The sequence below is a fragment of the Sciurus vulgaris genome (assembly GCF_902686455.1).
Source record: "Sciurus vulgaris genome assembly, chromosome: 16".
NCBI lineage: Eukaryota > Metazoa > Chordata > Mammalia > Rodentia > Sciuridae > Sciurus > Sciurus vulgaris.
In genome coordinates, this window is record NC_136477.1 from 66,291,161 (window position 1) to 66,312,975 (window position 21,815).

Below are 21,815 nucleotides of genomic sequence, written 5' to 3' on the forward strand. Positions count from 1 at the left end.
TTCATTTAATGAATGGAATGAAGAGAGAGAGAGAGAGAAAGAGAGAGAGTTCTCTGGAAAGGAGTCCAGTGCTCATGCCCAAATGAGTGGGGGTGAATTTTCCCTTTATAAATTCTAGGTTTCCTTTTCTCTCATTTCCCCTCCTCCTCTTACCTTGCCTCTGTGGCCAAAGATGACAAAAAGGGCAGGAAGAGAGCAAAAGAGGTGGTGATTGCTTTTATTGGAAGATGTGATCCTTCCTCTCCCCCAGGAGCTATCAGCAATCAATTGATGTTGAGTGATATCTATCCATCTCCCTTTCTTGGGTAATCAGCTATTTGCTCTTTGCCCTGGTCTCACAACTATAATGCACCAATAAAAAAAAGTGACAAAAAACGTTTAAGTCCTTACAAGCTTTGAGAATGACCTAATACTGGCTGCATGTTGAAGCATGACTTTAGACAGTCCCAGAGACATGTGTCTGCCTTCATGGATCACTCCCTATTCAAAGAAGGTTAAAAGTTACATTTTGCTACTGGGCTGGTTTGTAGATGGATATAATCCAGGACAGAATGTATTTATATATTTTTCTTAGGATTTCAAAATAAAACATTTCCATGCAATGTAGGCACTCTGCCTACTGTCAAATCTGAAAGTACTTGCATTTTTCTGTATTATAAGTAACATTTTTGTCAGTGAGTATACATTTTAAACCAAAAATTGCTTTCTATTTTAAGGAAATCATTTTTCACTAGATCTGCAGTGTATATTAAGAACCACATCAACTGAGGTGTATTTCTTGAGTAAATAGAACAGGTATAGTCCTGTGGATTCCTATTGGTGGGGTGTCAGAGCAACAATCACTTCTTATTGGTGAAATGTAGTTGCAGTTTGATTGGGACAAACAGGAAGGAAGGGAGGAGCTCAGAGCACTGCTCCCCTTTAATTGGCTAAATGCGTTTTCTTATTGGACCCAGCATTGGTCAGAGCCCATGTGCTGGAGACTGCAGGCAGGAAATGATCATCTTATGAAATCATGCTTGTTGTACAGTGCAGAGGCTTCCCCTTTGTACTGGTAAATCTCTAGCATGAAAAGCATCACATGTAAATCTTTGCAAAAAAGTAATGAAAAATTATGTATATCTTGTAGCGTCACCTAAAACCTGGCTTTGGGAATATGGATGATGAGAATCCTGGCATCATTGACCATTTGCATGTTGCAGTGGGGAACAAGGGCACTTGATGCTCAGAAATGAGTCCAAATTTATCTCCTGGTAAACCTATCTCCTAGAGTGTGAGAAGGGCAAAGACACTCCTAGTGTTTACCTCTATTCTTACACTCTCTACCTTTGACTCTTCCTAAAAGAGCTGCAGACTGAGGTCCCTAAAATCTTGACAGTGTATCTGGAGTAAGATAAAGGCAGATCATGAGAATTTTCAAATGTTTAATGTTACAGAACTGGTGACTTCTGGGAAATTGAGACAGCAACCCAGCTCCTCTTCAAACCCTAATTCATGTGATCAAGTAAGGAAGACTTCAGAAATGTCATTCAGAGTAATAGAAATGGGTTTATTGAAGGGATAGGACAAGGGAAAAGGACACTCTGGAGGAAGAGAGTGAGTCCTCTCAGAAATGAGAGAGACTGTGTGCCTCTTCTGCACTCTAGTTTCATTAGAGAGTCCTAAAGAAGTTTCCTGATAGTCCGAACAATGTCCATATCTTGATTTTTGACTGACAGCTTAATGATTTCATACTGTCAGGTCCCCACAGCCACAAGAATCCTAGGTGACTTTCACCCATGCTGACAGTTTATCATTGAATTCTTAACCAAAAATTCTTACAGATTATATGATTAGAAGGAATTGTCTTTATCACATTGAGTTTTGGCATCTGGCCTGTGGAAAGGGTCACTAAAATCTCCCTTCCTTATCAACATTATATCAGGACTGTATTTCTCCTGCAGAAAACTGGTAGTTTACTGAGGGATATGACATATCCTGTCCACTTAGGCCTAGCAGGGTTGCAGGTAAATTGCTTCTTGAAAAAGAAAGCAAGTGGGAATCAGCATAGTGGGCCCACTTTATAAAATTATTCTCTAAAATTTATGTGCTCACATCCGTCTGGCCCCTATCATTTAAGAAGAAATAGTTCTGTCTAAGTTATATGGTTGAATGGGTTTCTAAGAGTGGGCCCCAGACCAACTGAGTTTCACCAGAGAACTTGATAGCAATGCAGATTCTCAAGCCACACCCCAGTCCTACAGTATCATATGCAGGGAACCTAAGTTTCATGGTCTCTCCAGGTACACACTTGCAGTTGACCACCTGTTTTGGTCTTTCCTCCAAGAACATGATCATTTTCACCACTTTGAAAAAACCCTTTTTATGATGATCTCACTGACACTGCAGGCAGACAGACTTCCAGTGTTAGTCAGTTTCAGCCCAGGTAGACAGACCCTGAGATACAAAAGGCTGCACAAGCTGTTCCCTAGCACCCAGGAGTACAGAGAATCCTGTTGCAGTGTCCCCCTTAAGATCCACAACCACACCCAAGATTAATAGTCATAACCCTGTAAATGTTTTTATGTTTACTTTTCCAGAGGTGGAAGCATTAGCTAATCTGTTGTTTAAGAAGCTCTAAAAACCGTGTCACTGCACCATGATCATGATTGGGAGGACTACAATTGAGAGGACCACGTTTTTCTTGTATGTAAGATCCTGGGTCGTGGTGTGCAGATCCCTGCAGTTTCCCCTTGAGACCACTAGAGGGTGAGAGTGCACTTTCCTGCAAAAACTGAAGGGCACTCTGCAGTCAGACTTCTGGCTTCTCTGAGCCCCATCAGAGTCCCTAAATTGTCAGTATGCTGACGACGATTTTACTGTGGTGTTCAGGACGTGATGTGCAGTCAGGGGCATTGACTGGAGGGAGCAATGACCTTGGCACTGCAGCAGAAAAAATCCTTTAGAATTTTACATGTCCTAGTCCCCAGGCACATTAGGCTGACCATGTTCCCATAGTTCTTAGTCCTGGGGGTGGCAGAGCTCTGGTCACAGGCCCTGATAATACCAATGAGTAGGAGGAGAGGTCATAAAGTCATGACAGGCCATTTTCTTCTCATTGGGAAGTCTAATCTGATTGTAAGAACACCCAGGAAAGAAAATGACCTGCCCTTTATGATGCTTTAAAGTGTTCATTGGGAAGGTAACTGAGGAAATGAAAAGTGGGAAGGTAACTGAGGAAATGGAAAGAAAACTAGTATTTGAAACACCAGTCCAAGTCTAGCTCTACTACAGACTATTGTGGGCTTTTGTCTGCTCCTATGCCTCTTCTGTGACCCAAGTTTGCAGCCATGATCAAAGAAATTGTGTGCAATAGAAATAGTGTTTGCACAATTCCCACTTTCCAGATGTAGAGACCTTTCTCCCCTCCCATCTCTTGCATCCCTTCCTATTCCTCAGCACAGAGATGGGGAAGGCCTAACAGAATACAGAGGACTGTGTGGGCTCCCATGACCCTGGCCCAGGGACTCGAGCTATGGATGCAATGTTCCTGGCTCTTTTGAGAAGCTTTGCAAATTTGGCGTTCTTGTAAGTGTACCTTAGGTTTGTTTTAATCTCGTATGGTAAGACTCCCAGAAACATATTTGACTCTCAAAGCCTTCTACACTTTTCATAAACAGTTGTGCCAGGCAATATGGGAAGCACCAGAGTTGGTCAGGACACAGAGAGTGTGGAAGGTGAGGGAGAACTTGGGAAAAAGACTTTATTTTATTTGTTCAGGAAGAAAAGAGGAAGCAGCATAAGCAGATTTAGGATTAATATGCTTCAATAATTTCAGGGGGCTCTAGTAGACAAGGACCATCCCTTGTTCTCTGGGACCTGGGCTTGGTATGATTAAGGCAATCAAATAGTGGCACAAGATGTTGGAAGACCAATAGGGAGAACATTGGTGGTATGGGAACTGGATCGGTTTGTGTAAGATAAACATGCTGGAGAGATGGCTAACTCTCTAGGTATTAGGTATCTCCAGGAAGGCATGACCTGGGTGCAGTGGTGTATGGTTGTAATACAAGTGACTCAAGGAACTGAGGCAGGAGGCCAGTCTGGGCCATTTTGTGAGACCCTGCCTTAAAATAAAATTTAAAAAGGGTCTAGGGATATAGTTCAGTTGTGGGTGAGTTGTAGAATGCTCCTGAGTTCAATCTGAATAACCACCCCAATGTGCATGCACACACACACACACACACACACACACACACACACACATACAAAACAGCATAGGAGGGCATGCCCTTCAGGGTCAGAAAAGCCCCAATGTCAAAAATATAGGGTACCAACAATAAATGGCATGGTTAACGGAAGTAGTTTCCATTCCCAGAAAGGAAGAAAGTGTAACTCTGCAAGTGCTTCTTTCAAGCCTGCTCTCTGGTGCCTCCAGTCCAGGACCTATGTTTATGGTCTTTCAGATCACTTGCTTCAGACTCTAGACTCCTGAGTAACTGCAGAGCACTAGGAATCTTTTATTTAATGGAGAATCTTCCAATTTGAAATAAAACTTGGCCAGCAGAGAATGCAGATTCTCATCAATAATTTGTCCTTTCATCCCCAATCTGGAACAAGCTCAGGATGCTTGGGACAAAACAGAATTCTCAGAGAGAAGAGGGCAGTGAGCAGGATTTGCAAGATATTGTTTCTCACTGGATTTTATATTTTCCCTAATTGCAACTTAGAAGAGGAAGTAAAGCACCATGCAGACCACTCTGAATGTATGGGTTCAGAAGACGTTAATGGGTTTTCTTTGCAGTTGGCATGAAAACTTCCCAGGTCACCAGCTCCAGTATGGGTAGTGGATTCCAGTGGTTCTGCATGTTAATTTGTGTGTGTGTGTGTGTGTGTGTGTGTGTGTGTGTGTGTGTGTGTGCGCATGCAGGTGAAGTGCTCCATGGCTCATTGTGCATGCTTGGGATAGAGGAGTTAAGACTACTTTCTCAATAGGGGGTTACTACTTACAAGGAATCTTCCCTGATATTCAAGGAAAGACATCTAACTTCACATCAACAACTGGACTTGGACTGGAAAACTTTTGGTAGACTGGGCAAACTCATTGACAGAGAGACAGTAGCACAAGAATAGGCCCAAATTATTAATTCCCTTGCCCCCAGGTTTTAATATGCCATGTGTCTTCTTCTCCCCCTTCTTTTTTTCTTTTTTTTCCCTTCCTCACCTATAAAACAATCACTGTTCTTGAAGCACTGGGGACAAAATAATGAACAAGAAAAGACCCAGTGCCTTTCTGATTAGCATTGATGATCTATACCAGGTTTCCTTATCTTCAATATGATTAATGTGAGAGACCAGATGCTTCTTTGTGTTGAGGGATTTCCCTGTTTATGATGATGTGTTTAGTAACATCCATGGTCCCTGCCTAATAGATAACCTAGCACAGTCACCTGCAATTTTTGATACTTAAAAACGTCCATAGAAAGGCTCAATATCCCCTTGATGTGACCACTGCCCTGACTGAACTGAGGCAGACTGCTAAGTTCCCACCTGCAGTGGAGTTTGCACAGATATCTCTGTGATTACTTGAGGTCTGCTCAGGAGTATGCTACTGCTCACAGAGTCTGGAGTAGCAGGACTTGCAGTGAGTTTTAATATATGTCTGCTTTGAGACAGTTATTGACCAAAGGCTACCAAATAAAACCCTGATCAAGAGAGACTCCATCTTAATATCATGGTGGATTATCCTGGAGACATTTCAGTGACAGCAAACACCAGAAGTCAGCAGAGGTATCTGAGAATAATTTAAAGATTAAAATGGTCTTCCCTGTTATTCCCTTTCAGCCTGTCCTTCACCTTTAAATAACTCCATGGGGAGAAGATGAACCTATTGGTGACAGGCCTGCATCATAATGTTTCTTTTTACATAAAATTCCAAGTCTTCCTGTGTCTCTGTAGCCCCTAAGTAGGAGGCAAAGAGTGTAAATGGCTTTATTTGTGACTGAAGCAGAAGTAAGCCTCAGCTTTTGCCAAATTTACCCCAACATTTGTTAAAGGCATATGTGTCTGCTTCCCATAACATCTCACAGAATGGTACTATCTGTTTCTGGAATCCAGTACAAAAGTTACCCTCAACACCCCTGCTTGTTCATTCCACTACTGAGCTGAGGTTCTTTCTCTGTTCCTCTGTACAGCATTGATAGGTAAATTAATAAAACTGTTATGATTCAGATATGAGGTGTCTCCCAAGAGCTCATGTGGGAGGCAATGCAAGAGGTGAAATGATTGGAATATGAGAATCTTACCCTAATGAGTTAATCCTCTTGAATAAAATAACTGGGTTTTGTTTATGAACTCTTCTTTCCTATTCTCTCATAATGTAGGGAGCATTCAAAAATGTTGGATAGGGAGTTCTAGCAGCAATCTCCCTGTGCATGTGCATGTGCAGGTGCATGTGAAATGTGTACATTTTCATTCTTTGCTATCAGACTGTGGTTTTGTGACTCCCTTTTCTCCATGGCAATTCTCAAGGAGCTAACTGCTTCTCTGGTGTTCTCTCACTGCTCCCTGCAGATAAGCTTTATAGCACTAATTATACTGTTCTGTAGATGTCATTCTCAGTTTGCTTATATACTCTGCAAGGCTGTGGCTTCCTAGGGAGGATAGAATAAGTCATTCTTCTGTATGAGTTCATTGCTGAGTGAAATATATAAGTGCTGTCTGTTTAGCTAAATATTTCCCAAGGGTAAGATCAAAAATGTTAGATTGGGACCACAGTACTGGACAGTGGAATAATGAGTTTCAGATATTATCAGATTCAGTTGTACCAAAAGTATAAAATGTTCAAGTATTCAACATAAATAAGAAGAGGGAGAAAAATAATGAGAGAAATAGAAAAACCTGCTTTTTAGCTAGTCTACAAGGAAGTAACTTTGATAGTTACCATTATATTATTTTTTACATAAAATACTTTTATTTTTGACATGCAATAAAGCTATTTCAGTATCTGCTAATTTACAGCAAGCAACTGTATACAGATAACCAAAGTAACAACTTGTTACCGATCAGCATACAGCACTCAAAGCAAACAGGCATGAGAAAATGCATATTTGAGCAGCATTGAAACCATATGAACAACATATTGCAGGGAAGGGGGAGGGATGGGGGGAAAAACTGTATATGAAACATCAGAGTTCCCCAATGCTTTAAATGTAGTGCATTACAGCAAGAATGGTAAGAACAGAAATAACAGATCTATATACCTACCTAATACAAAGTTTGCTGGTAGGTCTTTCAGTGGTAAACCAGTTGAGTATCTTCTGTAATTATTGTGTAATGACAACTTACTGAACTCAGCCATAAAACTCCCTAGATATAAATAATGAATGATTTGGTACTTTTCCTTTTATAATAAATTATGCTTACAAGTTTTATTACAAGCATATACAGTACTGATCAGGGTTAAAAATTTTTGTATTTAGAAACATAATACTATAGCTAATAAAGTATTAAATATTTATATAAACACAACATATTAGGAAACCTTTAACTAGGAAAATACAAACATTTAAGGGATCTCACTTTGGGATATTCTTTCTTGGGGCCTGATGGCTTCTGCACACTATATGCCCCACTGGGTGCAGGTTGGGTGGGACAGAGACTGGGTGACTCACTGTCCCCCAGTATAGCTGGTACAGGGCTTGGGCTGTCTGCACCAGGAAGCTCTGGACCTTAGAGCATGTCTTCAACCACCCATAGGAAACAATTATAACAGCTGCAATGCAGAGATATCCAAACCCTATGAACTTCAATGTAGTTGGAGTTGATATGCTGGACAGACATATAGATCCCTCTGGAAAGCTGTGCAGCCACAGAGTTCTCAGCATACAGTGGGGATTTCCTTCCTTCCCTGAAGTCTCTTATTGGTGCAGCAAGAATCAAAACAACTGCAAGAATATTCTGTAGTTGATCCTGTAGAGAAAACAATGGAAGTTAAAACTACTAATATTCCTTTACAAATATTTCAGGGGATGAGAGACTTACATAAAAATTACATCCTTAATACACAGAAGAGACAGTTCTGATTCAGGAAGCCATCATCTCTGCGCAGAGAATCAGCCTTAGCAGTTACCTGGAAGGGTTGATGGCAAGCATGATATCTTCCAATGCTGGTAAAGTCTAAGAAGCAATGGAATGGGTAATATATAAATTAAATGTTGAGATCAAAGAGTTGACAGCTTTGGCAAGAAAAGGCATAATACTGATGGTGGTGGCAGCATTTGTAGAGAAATGAAAAAGTCAGGATATATCAGGTCCCTAGGTCTCTCCAAACAGACAATGTATCTATTTATCATTAAAAACTACAACTATATTTTAGGTAGAATTTTTAAAATAATCTGGAGTAAGGCTATATGACTTTATATCCAAACAAAGATACAAGGCTTCTAAAATCCAAGGAATCATCTGAGGTTCGTAAGCTTGAAATGACTAATTTCTAAAATTCTAGTATTTATGTAAAAATTTAACAATTTTTTTTAAAAAGTACTTGGGAAAATTGGTATTGACATTGAGTCTCCTTAAAATATAATTTTAACACTTTTCAGATTTGGGAACTCTACCTCACTCTGGACCAATCTCAGAACCAAGCAATATCACTTTGTTAATACAGAATAGAACAGCGTGCATGAGGGAACTCACTCTAAAAGGAGAAATCATATAGTTTTAAAATACATTAAACTGTATAAAATAACCTGCTATCCTAGAAACCATTGTTTTGATATGGTACTTAATAATAATTTTGGAGTGAAAATTATTACTAATTCTAAAGTATGACTCCAACATAAATAATATGTTATTGTATTAAAGAGTAATGAATTGCTTTGCCATAGTTTTGTAACTTAATAAAGGTATTACCTTCCTTGAATTTGATTTAGCATGCAGTACTCTGGGCTGGTTATGTTAACTAAAAAAAGAAAAAAGAAAAAATTCACTACCTGAGTTCTGCAGCACTCTTAGAACACTGAAACAGAACAGCTTTTCAGCTCTTTTAGCATTTCACATTTGCTAACTTATAAACGGCCATTGTCAAAATAATGGTTTTGAAATTGCTAAGGCATGATATGTCAGGTTATTGAATATAAATACTTATTGAGGTAATTGTGACTACAAACATCTTTTTTTTTACATGGAGAGCCTTGCATCATTTAAAATTGCTCAGATAATGTTTTCATGTGAACCATAAATCCCAAGTACTTAAAGTTTTACATTATATGGTTCCATTGTGAATTTGTGGGGACATTTTGGGAGAAAAAAATGAATACTGGAGGGTGTGGAGGGGCCCAAATTAACCACTGAGTGAAGTTCATTCCAGGGTTTTTTTTTTTATTCTTTATAAAAAAATGGGGTAAAACTTATTTCTCTGGTTGTACATGAAGTAGACTCATACTGTTTGTGTAATCATACATGTACATAGGGTAATGATGTTTGTCTCAATCTGTCCACTGCAGGTTTTAATTATGAGATATCCTTATTTATTTTTCCAGAGTGGCTGTGATGTGAAAAACAATCCAAAAAATGTATTTTATTTAAAAATAAAGGGTTGGGTATATAGCTCAGTTTGTAGAGTACTTGCCTGTGAAGCACAAGGCCCTGGGTTCAGTCCCTAGCATGGCAAAATATATATGCACACACACACACACACACACACACACACACACACATATATTAAGACCAGTATTGATATATGGAAAGGGGTACCACTGAGCAATATATAGTGCAGAAGAGGCATTTCTGACACAGCTTTCTGATAGTTCTTAAAGATACTGATCAATATCATTATTCGGCACTAATGTGATTCAATAATTGTGGCTCTACAAAATTTCTTAACTTAATGTTTCAACCTTAAATATTGTATACTGCTACATATTAATTTTACTTTCTTGTATTATCTCCACATAACCTTTTATGTGATACATTTGAACATTCTAACTCAGTCTGCAAGACAATCCCACTATAGTTTTGCTTTTCTTTTTTATTCCCCTTCAGCAGTTGAAGACTGAACCACATGAAATATTATGGCATTGCTTATTTTAACAGAGTACTTTAGTCAAAGTCTCTTTGGTAAACAATAATGAATGCTATATTTTCTCTTATAAAATAATTACAGATGCTTCATTAATTGTAACATGTATGTGTTAAACATGAACTATTATTCAAAACATTCACATGTCATACCCTGTCAAAAGAATTTAAATCATTTTGAACAAGTTATATCAAGATCATATATAGAATGATATAATACAGGAAAGAGAAATTCAAAAATGAAAAACAAAACAATTGTAATGGTATTAGTTCTGAAATAGTCTATTATTATTTAACAAGATAGTCACCAAGCTGAGGATATTTTCTTTCATAAATATATCAGCTCTCTATTTTCTCTGTGAAACTCTGCATATTTGATAAGTAGTCATTTAGGGCACAAGAACATTAAAATATTCATGCTGTGGCTCTTATACTAGATCAGCCTGCTCCACTGCTTTAAGAACATTTTTTTTGGATGTTTCCCAAATTTTTCCTACCAAAAGAAACTCATCCAAAATAACATAGGCCTACTAAAAGTGAAAGATATCAAATTCACACACACACACACACACTGCCAAAATACTTGACATGTAATTACACATAACAATGATTATTTCCTGGGAAATTACTTCATTGTTCTGATCTTCAGTAGCACAGAATAAAAGAGACTAGCATATTGTTTGTAAACCACTGAAGGAAACTGAACATTTTAGGTTTCCTTGGTAATTGGACTGGACAAATTCTTATAATGTAATTCATATCATTTCTGCAGTCTAAACTTTCCCTGATAACTGAAGAACAACATAAACTGTATGGCAACTGCTGGCCACAGACATGGAGGAGCTCAGCAAGTGTGACTGAGGGGAAGCCCTTTTTGCCTTTCCAAGGAAGAAAAGATGTGTTCTTGTGGGGAGGCAGATTTCAAGAGATGGAACATCTGGCACAGAGAATTGCAATAAAATTGAGAATGGGTTTATGTGGGAAATATTTCTAATTATAAAAAGAGTAAGAAGTAAGAAAGAAGGACAGGGCATTGGGATTTTATAGCATAGTACCAAGAAGTTTTGGGTATCATATGTGTTTAATTTCCACAAGAAGTTTCATGGATTTTTATACCATTTGAATAAGAAAAGGGAGCTCTATAAACTTACTTCTTAGTGTGTCTGATCCTCTTCTTTCCTATCCCTCACACATAAGCAGAAACAACAGGGCTGGGGAGATAGCTCAGTTTGTAAAGTGCTTGCCTCAAAAGCACAAGGCCCTGGGTTCTATCCCCAGCACCACAAAAAAATAAAAATAAAAAAAGAAAAAAGAAAAGAAACAACAATTGTGAACTCTGGACAAAGGAACAAAAGGAATCCTACCCAAGGAAATTAAAGAATCACCAAATCAGGTCATAGAATTGGGCTGGGCTGGGCACAGGTTTTCTTTCATCATTTTTTATGAAGACAGGACCCAGGGTGGAGGAGTAAAAATATTAACACAAAACTGTAGTCTGGCTGCATGCAGATGTACAAAACATATAGACTTCCTATTTAATGCAAAGTGAGGAGTAATGAAGAAAGGAGAAAACCTGAGGGTGGGAACCCAAGTTTTGTGGATACCTTCTCTGGCTAACATTTGATTGTAAATAAATTAAAGCTAACAGAACTAAAATCTGAAGATTCATGAAGACAGAGTTTCTGATGATTGACCTAATGACAATTTAAAGAATTTATAATGTTTGAGAGTAGATCATGAAAAGAACATAGCAAAGTTGTCTGTGCATGTGTGGGGGATGTGTATAAGGCAGGTGATCCACGGAACTGCACATTGCCTTATAAAAACAAACACTTCCCAGTCAACGTGAAGTTACCATTTGAGTTTTGTCATTAATAATTCCAGTCTGCCCTCCTGTTGTATGATTTTCTCTAGAAGTGCTCAAAGTTCACCAAAAGGAGGGATGTTATCAGCATAGAGTAAAGTAATATGGATCAAGAAAGCTGAGGTTAAGAAAAACCCAATAGCTAAAGGATTCTCAGTCAAGCTCCATCAGACCTTTAAAGAATAACTAATGCCAATTCATCTCCAATGATTTCATGAAACAGAGCAGCAGAAAACACTGTCAAACTCATTCTGTGAAGCAAGTACCACCCTGATACCAAAACCAAAGTGATATCAAGGAAACAAAACTTCAGAACAATATTCCTGACAAACATAGATGTAAAAATGTTTGATAAATTATTGTTGAATAACATTGCAAAACATTAAGAAGATAATGCATGATGATCAAGTGAGTTTCATCCAAGGTATGCAAGGTTTCTAAAAAATATATGCCAGTCAGTAAATGTTATTCTTTTTCTGGCTGATACACAGGTACTGGAAGGTAGGTTGTGGTGGTGAGGCCTGAGGCAGAACAATATTCTTTAAGGGACCATCTTCTTCAACATGACTAACCTGTGTTGACTTTCTGTTCATTACACCATTGGAAGTCAATGGGCATTAATGTGGTTCGGCAAAGACTGAAAAATCAAGATTCTTGCTGAAAACAGCAAAAGTTTATGAAACTTAGAAAACTTTTTAAGAATTATTGTTACTTAGAAGCTGGTGTAGTGGTGCAGACCTTTAATTCCAGCAACGGAGGAAGTTGAAGCAGGAGGATTTCAAGTTCAAAGTTAGACTTGGCAATTTACCAAGATCACATCTCAAAATAAAACAGGAAAGGGGAGGCACAAGCTGATGGATTAGAGTAAGGCAGCATTTCTCCTAGTTCAGCTATCCAGAACTCAAGAAGTGGTAATACTGTTTCTACCTGAGGCTTAAAGTGAAAAATCCTGAGACTGGAGGGGCAGTCTATCCTAGCTGAATCAAAGAATCTTTGACTCATTGATTGCATCTAAAAACAAAAGGACCCAAATGTACAAAATTACAAGAGACCCACACAAGGACAAATTATTATGAAAATGCCTAACATACAGAATAAGAATAGAATTTTAAAGACTTCAGAGAAAATGACAGATAACATTTAGAGGGAAACAAAACTGATCTCAGTTTATTTCTCAACTCAGGCCCTCAGTGATAGGAGGTCTTGAAATGCTATGTACCAAGCTCTGAAAGAAAATTGATGCCAACCTAGGATACTATTTTCAGAGTAATTAAGTTTCAGAAATTACAATTAAATAAAAACCATCCATATTAAACAAAAGTTAAAAGCACTGACATCTAGAAAACCTACACTACAAAACAGACAATAAGATATTTCATGAAGAAAAAATGGAAACCAGTGAAGGGAAGAACAACACTAGAAGAATAGTTAATCAAAGGAGAAACTAATTCAGGTAAAAAAAAAGAAATAACTCAAATAACAGGAAATAAAATCATATCTCAATAATAACATTGAATTTAAATGGTATAAATCATCAGTTAAAAGACATAGAGTGACAGATTGGATTCAAAACCAAGTCTCCAAAATATGCTCTCTCCAAGAGGCTTACCTCATAGGAAGAGACTAAAGGTAAAAGGTAAAATGATGGGAAAAAATATTATTTACATGGAACTGTTATACAAGGAGGGATTTATATATATATATAAGTATATATATACTTATAGCAGATGAAGTGGACTTAAAGCCAAAGTTAATCAAAGGGAACAAAGAAGGTCATTTCATTCTGCTTAAGGGAATTGAACATCAACAGAACATAACAATTACAAATATTTATGCCTTAAGCAATGGAGCGTCTAAATACATTAAACAAATTCTTCACAATTTCAAGAATTAAACAGACCACAACACAATAATACTAGGTGACTTTAATACATGTCTACCACCAATTGATTGATCTTCCAACCAAAACCTAAAGAAGCTTTAGAAATAAAGAATACAATTAATAATCTAGACATAACCAACATATATAGAATATTTTATACATCAATGACTGAATACACTTTCTTCTCAGAAGCACATGGATCCTTCACTAAAATAGACCATATTTTAGGCCACAAAACAACTCTTTGTAAATACAAAAAATTAGAAATAATATCTTGTATTATATCAGATAATAATAAAATGAAATTAGAAATCAATGATAAAATAAAAAATTAGAACCTACCTAACAAGTGGATAATGAATAATAATTAATGGCTAATGGAAAAATGAAGAAATCAGAGATGAAGTTAAAACAATACTTAGAAGTAAATGAGAATAATGATGCAACATACCAAAATCTCTGGGACACTATGAAGGCAGTTCTAAGAGGAAAGATTATCACACTGAGCTCATTCAATAAAAAAGTAGAAAATCACCAAGTAACTAACGTAACAATACATCTAAAAGTCCAAGAAAAAGAAGAACAAATCAACTCCCAAAACAGTAGAAGACAGGAAATAATTAAAATAAATGCTGAAATGAATGAAATTGAAACAAATAAAATTCAAAAAGTCAATAAAATTTGGTTCTTTGAGCAAATTAATAAATTTGATAAACCCTCAGTCATGCTAATGGAAAAAGAGAGAAAATTCAAATTACTAAAATTCATAATGAAAATGATGTAGCATCACAGACACTACTGAATCTCAGATGATAGAAACTATATTGAAAATCTATACTTTAATAAGATAGAAAATCATGAAATCATCAAAAAATTTCTAGAGAAATATGAACTATTCAAATTAATTGAGGAGGTAACAGAAAATATAATCAGAACAATTTCAAGCAGTGAAATTGAAGATGCCATCAAAAACCTACCACAAAGAAAATCCCAGGACTGGATAGATTCTTAGCCAAGTTTTTCAAGACCTTCATAGAATATGTTACATTAATACTTCTTAAATTATTAAATAAAATAGAAATGGAGAAAACACTTCCAAACTCATTCTATGAAACTAGTATCACCCTGATAACAAAATCAGATAAAGATACAGCAAGGAAAGAAAGACCAATTATCCTGATGAACATAGATGCAAAAATTGTAAATAAAATACTGGCAAAGAACATACTAAAAAGATAAAGCACCGTGATCTAGTGAGGTTTGTGCCAGGAATGCAAGAATGGTTTTAACATACAGAAATCAATATACATAATTCATCACATCAACAGATTTAAATATAAAAATTACATAATTATTACAATAGATGAAGAAAAAGCTTTTGACAAAATTCAGCATCCATTCATGCTTAAAACACCAAAAAAATTAGAAATATTCCTCAACATTGTAAATATTACATATGCTAAACCAAAGGTCACTATCATTCTACATGGAAAAAAAATTGAAAGTATTCCTGATAGAAACCAGAAGAAGACAGGAATGCACTTTTTACCACTTCTATTCAACATAGTCTTTGAAAGTCTAGCCAGAGCTATTAAACAGAAGAAAGAAATTAAAGGGATATGAATAGGAAAAGAAAAACTTAAACTATCCCTCTTTGCCAATGACATGATTCTAAATTTAGAAGGCTCAGAAAACTCCACCAGAGAGCTTCTAGAATCCATTAACATTCAGAAATGTAGCAGGATATAAAATTAATGCCATAAATCAATTGTGTTCCTATACACCCTTGATGAATCAGCTGAAAGCAAAATTAGGATACTAGTCAATCACAATAGCCTCAAAAAATACTTGGAAATAAATCTAACAAGAGTCAAAATATCTCTACAATGAAATCTACAGAACAATAAAGAAAGTAATTAAAGAAGACCTTAGAAGATCAAAAGATCTCCCATGTTCTTGGGTAGGCAGAATTAATATGTCAAAATGACACACTACCAAAAGCATTGTACAGATTTAATGCAACTGCTATAAAAATTCCAATGATTTTCTTCATAGAAATAGAAAAAGCAATCATGAAATTTATTTGGAAAAACAAGAGGCCCTAAATAACTAAAGCAAGCCTTAGTTAGAAAACTGAAGCAGGAGGCATCACAACATCAGACTTAAGTTATATTACAGAGTTATAGTAATAATAAACAGCATTGTTTTGGCACAAAAACAGACATGAAGACAAATGGAACAGAATAGTAGACACAGAGAAAAACATATATATATATATATATATATATATATATATATATATATATATATATGCGGTTATCTCATAATAGACAAAGGTGACAAAAACATATACTGGATAAAGATAGACTCTTCAACATATTGTGCTGGGAAAACTGGAAATCCTTGTGTACTACAATAAAATTTAAGCCCTGTTCCTCAACCTGCACAAAACTCAACTCAACCTGGGTCAAGAACCTACACATCAGATCAGAGATTCTTTGCCTACTAGCCAAAGATATAGGACAAACTGTCCACCATGTTGGTTTAGGAGTCAACTTCCTCAACAAGATTTCTAAAGCACAAAAAGTAAAATAAAGAATGAATAAATTGGATGGCATCAAACTAAAAATCTTCATCACAGCAAAGAAAATAAGAACGTGAAAAGAAAGTCTACAGAATGAGAAAAATCTTTGCTACCTTTACTACAGACAGAGAATTAATATCTAGAATATATAAAGACTCAAAAAACTTAACACCAAAAAAATCAATAAATAGGCAAAGAAACTTAGCAAGAACTTCACAGAAGAAATAGAAATGGTCAACAAATATATGAGAAAAGGTTTAATGTCTTTAGCATTTAGATGAAATGCAAGTTAAAACTACTGAGATTCCATCCCATTCCAGTCAGAATGGCAATTATCAAGAATACAATAATAAATGTTGCTGAGAATATGGAAAAAAATGTTCACTCTTACATTGCTGGTGGGACTGCAATTTGGTGAAATCATTCTGGAAAGCAATATGGACATTCCTCAGAAAATATGGAATGGAACCACCATTTGACCCAGTTATCCCACTCCTCAGTATATATCCAAAAGTTTTAAAATCAGCATACTAGAGTGATGGAGCTCACTTCACAAGAGCAAAGCTGTGGAACCAAACTTGGTGCCCCTCAACAGATGAATGGATAAAGACAATATGGTATGTATACACAATGAAATATTATTCATCCATAAAGAAGAATGAGATTATGCCATTTGCTGGTACATGGATGAATCACTATCATGCTAAGTGTAATAAGCCTGTCCCAAAAAATCATAGGCCAAATATTCTCTCTGATATGTGGATGCTAACACACAATAAGGGGCTGGGAGAAAAAAAAAACAGAAGTTCATTGAATTAGACAAAGAGGAAAAAGTATAAGGGAGTGGCATGGGAATAGGAAAGACATTAAAATGAATTTTATATAACTGTCCTGTTTTCACATATGAATACATGACCAGTGAAATTATACATCATGTACAACCACAAGAGTAGGATCCTATTTAGAATAAGCTATATTCCATGCATGTATAATATCTCAGAATATACTGAACTGTCATTTATTTCTAAAAAGAACAAATAAAAATGAAGGAAGGAACCTAGGGGAGGGAGGAAAAAAGAAAAAAAAACACTGGGAAATGATGTTGTATATTTTTTATTGAATACATGTATGAATATGTAACAATAAATCTCATCATTATGTAAAACTATAATGTACTAATATAAATATGGAAATCATTTAAAAGTGATCAGTAGTATACATAGCTAATCGGCAAATCATTTCTATGTTCAATCACAAGTACCAAAAAATAATTTATATATATATTATTTATTTACATATATAAATTTATATGTAAATGCACATAAATAAATACATATACATAAATATATACATATAAATTTATATATATATAAGACATATATATAGCCAATAGAATAGAAAGCACAGACAAATCCACATAGATACAATGACCTCACATGTGACAAAACTACCAAAAATGTATGTTGGAGAAAATACACTTTTAAGAAATGGTGCAGTCACTCTGGAAAGCAGTATGGAGAATCCTAAGAAAACTTGGAATGGATCCACCTTTTGACTCAGTTATCCTACTCCTTAGTTTATACCCAAAGGACCTAAAATCAGCAAACTACAGTAACACAGCCACATCAATGTTTATAGCAGCTCAGTTCACAATAGCTAGATTGTGGAACCAACTTAGATGCCCTTCAACAGATGAATGGATAAAGAAACTCTGCATAATGGAATACTATTCAGCCATAAAGAATAATATTATGGCATTTGCAAATAAATGGATGGAATTGGAGAATATCATGCTAAGTGAAATAAGCCAAGCCCAAAAAACCAAAGGCTGAATGTTTTCTCTGATAAGTGGATAATGACATATAAGGGGAGTGGGGTGTGAGGAATGAGAGAATAATGGGGGAACTTTAGAATATGTAGAAGGAAATGAGAGGGAGGGGTATGAAAAATGGTGGAATGAGACAGACATCATTCCCTATGTACATGTATGAGTACACGAATGCTATGAATCTACATTGTGTACTACCATAGAAACAAAATGATGAACTCCATTTATGTACAATGAATCAAAATGCAGTGTGTAAAAAATTAAAAGTTAAATAAAAATCATAATAATAAAAAAGCAATGGTGCTATGAAAACAGGATATTCATATGTAGAAAATAAAGAACTTGATCACTATTTCTCACCCTGCACAAAAGCCAACACCAAGTGGATCAAAGACCTAGGAATAAAACCAGAAATTAAAGTTGCTTAAAGAAAATGTAGGTCCAACACTCCAATATATTGACAAATGCATCAACTTTCACACAAGAAATAAAACCAAGAATCAGTAAGTAGGATGAAATAAAATTTCAAAACTTTTTCAACTCAAAGAAAACAAGAATGAATAAACAGCCTAACAATGGAAGAAAATTTTTTCACCTTCTCCTCAGATAGGAAATTAATATACAGAATACAAAAAGAACTGGAAACACCATGAACTCCCCCAATTACTGAATAGGGAAAAAATCTAAACACAAATTGCTCATGAGAAGAAATATGAATGGCCAACATATATATGAAAAAATGTTCAACATCTCCAGCAATCAGGAAAATGCAAATCAAAACTGCATGGAGGAGAAAGTCTATTATTTTCCCCTTGCTCTTTTCCTATACTTCAATAAAACTACTACATTCAAAAAGAACTACATCGAAATTTTATCTCACTCCACTCACAATAGCAATTACCAATGTGAATAATGTGAATAATGTGAGGTATCCACATATCAGGGGGAAGCAAAGTATAGAAGTTTATTGGATTAGATAAAGGAGAATGAAAGGAAAGGAGGGGATAGGAATAGGAAAGACAATAGAATGAATCAGACATAACTTTCCTGTTTCTATATGAATACACAGAAGAATAGGAAGTTATAGTGCACCCAGTTGTTCCACTCCTCTGTATATAACTAAAGATCAAAAATCAGCATACTATAAAGAAACAGCCACTTCATTGTTTAAAGCAATACAATTCACAATAACCAAATTACAAAACCAGCCCACATATCCATCAACAGACTAATGGATAAAGAAAATACGGTGTGTATAAACGATGGAGTTTTACTTAGTCATACAGAAGAATAAAATGATAGCACTTAATGGAAAATTGATGAAACTGAAGAACACAATTTTATGTGAAATAAACCAGACTCAGAAAGTCAAGGGTCAAATGTTTCCCCTCATATGTGAATGCTTGACCAAATAATGGAAAAGGAGGAAATCCAATGAAAATAGAAGAGACATCTGTAGAGTAAAGGAATGGGTTATAGGAAGAAAAGGGGGACAGAGAGTGATAAACAGTAGAATGAAACAAACAAAACTCTCTCATGTACATAAATAAAAAATCACAGTGAATTTTAATTTTATGTATATCTACGATGCACTAATTTAAAAATCTAAAAATAGAAGACAAACCAATAAAAGACAAACTCATTGTCTGCTCTTTTACTCTTGCTTTTTTATACCTCTATTTCTTCCCCCCTCATAAACAACACATCCCATGTTGCCTCTGCATCAGCCCTATTCTACTTTTGAAATTGCAAACCTTTATCTACCCTCTGATCTCTTCTTTCTTCTTAACTCCATTTTTAATTTCTCTTACCACTGATTTATAAAATGTCAGACCCTACCACTAATGCTATAGCAACAGTTAATACACAGAAATTCATAAGTAATACCTATTATTTGAGTTTATGACAGACATAATTTTTGAGTACCTATTGTTTTTACTGAAATTGCTGATCTTGCCATTTTTGTTTACTGTGTCAAACAACATTGTAGTTGTCATAATAGGAACTAAGTACTTAATTTAATCCATATATTATACATAAGGTTTTTTGCTTTTATTTGACTCCCCTAATCTCTAAGGCACTGTAAACATACAAGATCACTAAAAGCTTGCAGAGTAGAAGCCCTGTTGCTGCAAATCCATTAAAATAGATGGGTAGATACATAAACAATATGAAGTAGCAAGGGAAAACTTCCACAACAAAACAGAATGATTCACAGTAGACTCCATTGACATTGCAGTGCACAAAATGTCAGGGATGAAATATAGAAAGTTAATAGATAAGATGATCTAAGAGGTAAAAGATGATGTAAAGAGTAGAATCAGAGAGAAAATACAAAAAGTGAAAGATCACTTTGAAAAGGAGATAGGGATTTTGAAGTAGAATCAACTGGAAATACTTGAAATGGAAGAATCAATATACCATATTAAAAATTCAAACAGAATCAACATATGTCCCATTTGTTTACAATTAAAATAAATTTAAATAATTTCAGTAGAAAGCATTAATAATAGACTGGATCATTTGAAAGATATATTTCAGGCAACAAACACAATTACATAATTTATTTTTAATTATTGTGTTTAGATCTTGATAGACCTTTATTTCATTCACTTATATGTAGTGCTGAGAATTGAACCCAGTGCCTTACACTTTCTAGGCAAAAGTGCTCTACCACATCCCCAGGCCCATCTTGAAAATAAACTTGATCGTGGAGAAATAATGTTAAGAGACCATAAACAGAAATTTCAAGAATTATGAGATAATAGTAAAAGTTAAAATCTAGGCATTAAAGAGGCTCAGAGGTACAAATGAAAGGAATGTACAATATTTTCAGTAAAATAATAACTGGAAAATTTACAAATTTTAAAAATAAAATGAAAAATCAAATACAGGAGTTATACAGCACTTCAAATATACAAAATTACAGCAAACCCATTTTGAGGCACCTTTCTGCCTAACCTACAGAAAAAGGACAGAATTTTTAAAGCAGCTGGAGAAAAATGATCACATTTAGAAGTAGATCAATCTGGATTTCAGGTGATTTTTCAACCCAGGCCATAAAAACTAGAAGGACTTGAAATAATTTAACCAAAGTTCCAAAAGAAAATGTATGCTATCCAAGAGTACTATTCTCTGGAAAAATAAACTTCATATTTGAGGATGAAATAAAAACCTTTCATAACTTTTGATAAACACAATGTAAAGGAATTCACAATGAGAAAGCTGGCACTACAATATATATTAAATGGAATATTTCATGAGGAACAAATGCAGAACACATATGAAAATTATCAGAGGATGAAACTACACTTGAAGAATGGTATATCAAAGGAAAATCTAATTCAACTTTAAAACTAGAAATAGATCAAAATGCCAGGAAATAAAATTCATCTTCCAATAATAATGCTGAGTGTTAGTGTACTCAATTTATCACTCCAAAGACACAGGCTGGTAGGTTGGATTAAAAAACAAGACCAGACAGTATTCTGTCTTCAGTAGTCTCACCTCATAGGCAAAGACATCCACAGACTGAAGCTCAAAGGATGGTAGAAACTTACCATTCACATGGATCTCATAAGCAAGCAGGTGCTTCTAG

General features: G+C 35.5%; 1 protein-coding gene and 1 pseudogene across 3 annotated transcripts in view; one reads left to right on the forward strand and one right to left on the reverse strand.

Moving 5' to 3' along the window:
- LOC306646623 (zinc finger protein 610-like) overlaps positions 1–21,815 on the reverse strand; it is an 827,359-nt gene that overhangs the window by 48,833 nt on the left and 756,711 nt on the right. The window contains exons 1-2 of one of the 2 annotated variants that reach the window (XR_013759897.1): positions 9,611–9,668; positions 7,246–7,950 (exon numbers count right to left, since the gene is read on the reverse strand). The exons of the other annotated variant lie outside the window; for it this stretch is intronic. The gene's annotated coding sequence lies outside the window, so the exon portion shown is untranslated. Of the gene's footprint in view, positions 1–7,245; positions 7,951–9,610; positions 9,669–21,815 lie in introns of those variants that run through there. 2 annotated transcript variants of the gene reach the window in all.
- LOC306646447 (PRELI domain containing protein 3B-like) lies at positions 3,515–8,573 on the forward strand (annotated as a pseudogene). The gene is made up of 3 exons: positions 3,515–3,567; positions 3,660–3,716; positions 7,698–8,573. The product of its transcript is annotated as a PRELI domain containing protein 3B-like (transcript).